Here is a 7,959-nt window from a genome sequence, read left to right on the forward strand (position 1 = left end):
ACAAACAAACAGATCTATTTAGTGATTTTGGGACTTAGAAAAGAAGCGCTTGAAGTGGAGAACTTATAAACCCAAATTATATTATGGTAAGAGATTGGTGAGAAATCGACACTTTTTCTTATTAGGATATTAATATCTTAACTTCAATTCTGACCATCCATATTTTTTTCACGGTCCTATATTTATTATTGTTGTTGGTGAATGATTTGATATAGTATCTTTCTAAACGAAATCCCCGATAGTATTATACTCTCAATAACAAATTGAATAATACATGTTCGTTATATACCACAGCTTATACTACTGCATTTGTCAGTAGTTAGGATACCACCAGTTTCATGTAGATCACCGACACTATTGGTTGAAATACAACCTTAAACTCTTACTGATTCCCTTTTTTACTGTATATATTGTCATTGATTGTTGCCAACCAATTACCTGGATTCATCTGTAAAGAGCACATGTCTCTAACGTTTCTCATTTCACTGTCTATGGTCCGATGTCCATTTCGATGTCCATTTCGATCTTTTGATTTGGTTATCTTTTCTCACCAGAAGTTTCCAAGAAGCCACTCGTCCATTGACAGTAAGTGATAATGTGTCTCGTGCTGTTCTCGAAGAAACAATCACGCCTGTATTTACAGCAAGGTCATTGGTTAGATCTGTTTTTGATCGTCATATTTCTTGTAAAGAACATATCCTGAAATACTTAACATTATTTTTGGAAAGTTTCATATTTCTACCCGGCCACTTTTATTATCAACGGTGCCAGTTTTATATACCCTCTCCAGCGTATTGAATATAGCTCCTTCTGAAACATGTCGTCTTGGTGCAATTTTTCACATGGAATATCGTGAACCATCCAAAACTGATTTTTACACCATTTTCATGTGGTATGTCAGTTCTGAAAGTTACGACTGAATCAACACTACTACTCCTGGGCATAGTATGACTACCTGCATTTTTATAGGTATTTTTTCTGGTTTGTCATTTTCCGATTTATTGGATGACTATCACCACGTGACTGTACTCTTGTTTAATTTATCTTATACCTTTTGTCCTCACTGTTGTTACAATTATTTCCAGTATTGTGTATACATATAGAAACTTTAAAAAACCCCTTATTGTAAGTTACAACGTATGTATCTCCAGTAAAGATTAGCACAATAAGGACTCTTTTCTTTCTTTTTAAAATAAAAAGACAATCCGATCTTAGTAAAACCCCATCTTCGTGGTTTCATATGAGGAAAAGTAAATTAAATTACAAAGTAGTTTATCTTGTTAAGTACGTGTGAAAAAAAAATGCTTATAGAAAAAATATCAAGACATAAACATTTTACATTTACAAAAGGTTCACTATAGCGAACCTAGTGATGAAGAATGAAACGATTACATGCACAATTATGCATGTCGGTTATATGAGTTTATGTACCACAAAGATTATTCATGATCGTTTCTGCACCAATTGTCCAACACAGCCAAAGAAACGCAGTTTTTTTGTGTTCCGTTGAGTGTTAATTTCATCTACACGTAGTGTTTTCCTATCAGTCTTGATCCAATGACACTTTCATCATGAAATTGTTTGTGGATAACATGCAATGAAGAAGTAAACTATAAACTTAGATACTTATATCAACAAGTAATATAAAACAGCAGTATGTGATATTCGATAAAAATTTTCGGCTCGTTCTTACGTTTATTGAGCTGATAATCCAAACTGAAAGAAGAGACCTGAAGAAAGAACAAAATTTTCATGATAATGAAGGAAAGTTTGTTGTGCTTTTCTTAAGCACTTAATATCTAATGATTGTCATTAGATCTCATTCAACAGCTGGGCGTATTCAAATTTAGTGTGTACTTAATGTTTTTAATACATAATCTCACTAAAGTTGAATAAAGAGTGAAAGTTGTACAAGAATACTACGCCCAATATATAAACTTACAAGCTCCCCCCCAGTGACACAGTGGTATGTCTGCGGACTTACAACGCTAAAAACCGGGTTTCGATACCCGTGGTGGGCAGAGCACAGATAGCCCACTGTGTAGATTTACGTTTAATTGAAAACAAATAAACAAACAAAAACTTACAAAGTAGAAGTACGCGTATATTGTATCTACTTTGGAATTATCCACTTCCCTTTATTTTGAAGTGTATTCCATTGAGTAGATATATGGTATCCTTTTGACATAAAGATGCCAACTACGAACAACATGAAATACGAAAATGTTTAAAAACTGGTGAAACAACATCGACATACAAACAAAGAAAAGCAATTCTCTGTGAATAATTAAATACAAATAATTGAATATGTATTATGTGACATACACTTTGACTCAATATGACCGTGTGGAGTTACGGTCAAATCAGGCTTGGGTGTATTTAATTCCAGACAGAAGGAACTAAGAATACTAAAGACGGTTTATTAAACGATAATTATATGTTGTGTTCTACAGTGATTGTGAACATTATGTTATAATGATTTTAGAAACTCGACAAGTGCTTACAGATCATATCGCCACATCTAGCCATGCCCTGTCTGACGGCCGTGTACCCTAACAATATACCTGAAATATAGTTTCACTTGTGAAAGGCGTTGTCATAAGGCTGTCATATCAAAAGCACATCCCGTTTCAACAATACGAACTACACTCATAAATCCACAGGTTCCGTGCTTCTGGCGACTTCATTTATACATCTTCTTATGACGTAGCACGAATACCCGTTTCATTCTCCAGCTGCTTATAACGTAAGCGACGATTGAATGGATGTGACGTAGAAGATACTTGTGTAGACGTGGTTTGTGCCACTTTTTCAGATGAATATCTTTCTTGATTATGCTGTAATATCTTTCTTGATTATACTGTGTACTGTTTCTTGAGGCACGTCGATGCCTTTCTCCACTCGTCTTTGAGTTTGTGGATTCTTATCTGTTTTAAAACGACACATTTTGATTTCCACGGCTGAACTACGACCTCTCTCAGTATTTTTCTGGACGGTTCTGGTGTCACAAGTTGATAGATATTCCCTTGTTTTTTTAATTCCATTAAGTACAATGGATATGCCCCTCCTGGAAATTCTGAGTTCACGATTTGAACATATCTTTCTGCGTCTGAAAGGGTTGTTCTATGCTCTTCCCAAAAGTGATCAATTTTCGATCAGACTACCTAAAGAACGATAAACATTGTCAACAGATAGTTCTGACTCATACCATTTCACCGCGACTTTATATCGGCTGTGTTTGTCACGTGTCTTGTTGATTTGTATATTTAAAAATATTTTAAGATAACATGTGTGTGTTTGTTTTAGGGCAAAGCCACATTTGGCTATCTACCGTGTCCACCGGAGAGAATCGAACTCCAAATTTTTGTGTTATAAGTACGTAAACATACTGCTGACCCATTGGGGTACTTAGGATGACAATTAACTCTCCTATTTAAACTAATTCATTTTAAATTACAGTTGGAGAATAATACAGTTTCGGGACAGACCCAGGATTTTCAAAAAGAGTAGGTTCAAATGAATGGATATCGGAAAGTGTGAAGTTTGACCTCCCACCCCCTCTGAGAAGGCTCTATTTTGCAATTTGAAATTTCTAAGTCCATTTTCTGAGACTTTTCATTGATTTTTTGCTGATCACTTTCATATGCAGACTAGCAATACGAACTTCAAATTAACAATACTTTCTGCTACTATCAAAAACATCTTTTTCTTCATTTGAATCAGGATCTTGAAGAGCTTCCCGGGACCAAGCTATATCAAGCGCTGTTCACTGATGAGATAGAGAGACGGATGAAACGTTTGATAGTCATAACAAAGATCTATTGTAGAAGGAAATATCCTTTACTACTACCTTTAACATTATACATGTTACAGACCGTTCAGACCCATTTTCCATACAGGAATACGAACATAATGATCCCAGAAAACAATTAAATATAATATCAATACTTCTTGTATCTCTATTTTTTCTATCTCTATTCCATGTTTTGATGCTTCCTTCGATTTTCTTATTTTAATTTTTTGCATTGGAGAGGAAAGGGTGGTCCGAACCCTTTTAACTCCTTCCTTGGATCTGTCCTTGAGTACTGCCCCCTTTTATTAACACTGGCCCAAGACACTCTGTAATACTTCGACATCCTCAATAAAGTTGAAATACCCAATAGTTTAATGTTAATTATTGTTACCATAATCATAACAGGATCAAAACATAACAGACATACAATGTAGGTTTTCGGTTTTGATCTAATTTTGAGTGATCAGATATTGATAATTTAGGATTTATAAACTAAATTGACAGATTAACAAAAGCAAGATAGGTAGAACACAAAAAGAACAGTTAAAATAATTAAATGAATTAACGGTTTGGTATATAAACTGTAGAACTTTTAGAAAGGTTTGTGATAACCTATTTTAGTATTCATGACGACAGCATTATTTCAATCTTGGCGTCTGTTAGTTTGACCAATTTATCTAAATATGAGAAGCCAGGTGTGACCAAATTTAATGATTCTTAACCGGTTGCCGTAAAAACACGCTTCGCATTTTGGGGCTGTGGGTGTATTATAAGTGTTTGTTTCACATATTCATGCCAAAATGCGGAGAATTATTATTTATTTTTTTGCGACAACAAGACTTGAACCACTTACCCTCTGATCCCCAATCTGTAATCACTAGGTCATGCTCAGAATCACCATAAGAGTAATCAAGTAGAGGTCATATTTAATCTTATCTTGGAGTCAGGGATCAGATTTCCCCCTATCAATTCAACTGAGCACTTGGTCATGTAAGGAAGCATAGCTGAATACTTTATTTCTAACTAAGACTACGTCCGTTTCACGTTGATATATATGTATAACAATAAGGTTGATGACAGCAAATAGTATTTGGAAACAGCATCAGATTGAAGTGAGTAAAGTGATGCCCTCTGGTAGATCAACGGTAAGTTTACGAACTTGCAATGCTAAAACTTAGAATTCGAATCCCGGCTTTGGACAGAGCCTATATTGCCAATAGTATAGCTTTGCGCAAACAACAAACAAAACATTAAAGTGAAAAAAAGGGGTACTATTTCGAGCGACAATATCTAGTTTTACCAAGAAAAAAATATTATCATAAAATAAAACCAATTATACAAATATTGTAAGGAAAACAGAAATGGCAAGATTCATGAGGAACAAAGTATTTGTTTGTTTGTTTTGAATTTCGAGCAAAGCTACACGAGGGCTATCTGCGCTAGCCGTCCCTAATTTAGCAGTGAAAGACTAGAGGGAAGGTAGCTAGTCATCACCACCCACCGCCAACTCTTTAGCTACTCTTTTTACCAACGAATAGTAGGATTGGTTGTCACATTATAACGCTCCCACGGCTGAAAGGGCGATCATGATTGGTGGAACGGGGATTCGAACCCGCGACCATTAGATTGCGAGTCAAGCGCCCTAAACACCTGGCCATGGAAACAAAATAGCGTAAGGAGAAGTCACAAAGAGAGAGAGAAACAACAAAAAGTTTTAATTTACTTTAATATATCTACAAAACGAAACGCTTTCTTGTTAGAGATACTTCTTGTTGGGGTTGTTCAATATGTATATCAGGTAAACAAACATCAAGAAGTTAACTCCCTTATATCAGATGTTTCTTGTCTGTTTATCCAAGGCGTACCCGCACCTGCATATTTTTTCAAAATGTTGGTTATAAAGAGTTTGTTTGGCTTAACAAAATTTAAGAAACCACTAGCTGTATGTTTTCTATTCAATCCTGGCAAAAACAGTGTATAATGTATCAACAAACCTTATAGTTATCGACATTTTGTATTCCAATATTTGCATCTATAGATAAAAGCAAAGTATTAGTTGTCCAGTGTTAGAACCAACAATCACTTCACTGTACACAAACAAATGCTGATGACACAAAGTATTAACACTTAAACAGTTCTTATTGTAAATATAACATGTGTTTCGGAAAGCTGAAAACACGAAAAGCGTAGTTTTTTTTACATGTATAGTTATCAATCTACAGTTACATTTTTCTTTTAAGAATAAGATTGAAGTTGACCTGAAGTAGCATAAAACGATCAACATGTTTTTCGACCTATTCCGTTACGGAAAGAAATCGTTGTTAAATTTTGGTTATATTTCTTTTGTACGTTTCCGTAACATTACGATCCTCTTGTTAACCTCACTAAAGCTGGAAAGTATTATCAGATGTAGTGTAGTGAAGTCACACAGAAAAAAATGCGGGAACTCTCATGAGATTTCGTAATATTTCTCGCGCTTTTCTGATTCCAAAACCTTTCCTACCGTTAACAAACAGACTGTACGAGCTGACAGCCGACCGTTGTTACTGTTATCAGGAGACTAACATCACTAATAAATGTCGACTATAGTAGATGATAACAACAGGAACATGGTAATATGAGTGTCCGTTATAGTTAATAAGTTGAACTTATTATACCTAGACAAATTACTTACTGATATTCTAATATCTACACATACTGCACCAAGTCATGTTTTAAAAGAAAACTGGGTGGACAACGTCAATGTCATTGCTTAAATTAAATCTATATTTACTTACCTATTTATTTTCAAGTATCCTTAACATATTTATGAATTAATAGGTTAAATATATTTCCTCAACGTTCCTCAGATCACACACCTCTTATTTGACTATCATTGTTAGATTACTGCCGCGTGGTAATAATGAAACAGTGCTTCAAACTTCCACCGCTCGGTGTCTCTTTATCTCTCGTTTTTCTTGTGTTTATTTGTAGTTAAGCACAAAACTACACAAAGGGCTATCTGTGCTCTGCCCACAATGAGTATCGAAACCCGGTTTCTAGCGTTGTAAGTCTGCAAACATACCGCTGTGCCATTGGGGTCGCTTGTGTTTCTATGAAATCATATCATACATGATACGCTATGCATTTCCTACTAGGCTTATATAGAATGAACAATCACACGTTTTGTTATGACATTGTCGGTTTCACTTGAAAAGTAGAGAATTTAAAAAGGCTTTTTAACTGATTTAGGTGATAAGATGGTAACGCTGATTTCATTTCATGAAATCGCCTTGTATAACAGTCAGTTAAAGTCAGTGCTGTATTTTCTCCTTATAATTGATCATCTCAGAGCAAAGTGTTAAAGTCGGAATAGAAACTAAACAAGTATGAATATATTTTTATCAAATACGAATAACAATCTTAAAAGGGAAACAGACAACCAACCATCGAAAAGAAACCATGGTGAGTCAAAATGAATGTTACCATTATTTTAGGCATCTCTTCATATTACTGAGGCCCGGCATGGCCCGGTGGTTAGGGCGCTCGACTCGCAAGCTGAGGGTCGCGGGTTCGAATCCCCGTAATACCAAACATGCTCGCCCTTTCAGCCGTGAGGGCGTTATAATGTGACGGTCAATCCCACTATTCGTTGGTAAAAGAGTTGGCGGTGGGTGGTGATGACTTCCCTCTAGTCTTACATTGCTAAATTAGGGACGGCTAGCGCAGATAGCCCTCGTGTAGCTTTGCGCGAAATTCAAAACAAACAAACAAAAGTATTACTGAAGATTTTTGGTTTCTCTCTATAACAAAACCAAATTTTGGAGTTAAACATATAAAACAGTTTAGTTTATGCTGTTTCTATTTGATACGTAGTATTGCTACCTATTCATAACTCTTAATCAAAGACAGAGAGTATTACTTGATTTTCAGAATCATATCCTCGCTTGTTCGAACTGCAGTGGCAGTTTTGCTCATGGCGTTTTTCAAGTTGAATCGTGAGCTCATATTGAATGTCTTCAAAATATTAGGTCGTCAAGAAATTAATGTCGCGTTTTGGAACACTTCCATTAACCACCCACAAAAAAAACATACATCACGTATTATAGTTAAAAACGAACCGCCTATATAGTGTAGCCTATATAATGTGTAAAGTTTAGTATATCTAATCCCTTATTATGATGGCA

This window comes from Limulus polyphemus, unplaced genomic scaffold, assembly GCF_000517525.1.
Source record: "Limulus polyphemus unplaced genomic scaffold, Limulus_polyphemus-2.1.2 Scaffold1616, whole genome shotgun sequence".
NCBI lineage: Eukaryota > Metazoa > Arthropoda > Merostomata > Xiphosura > Limulidae > Limulus > Limulus polyphemus.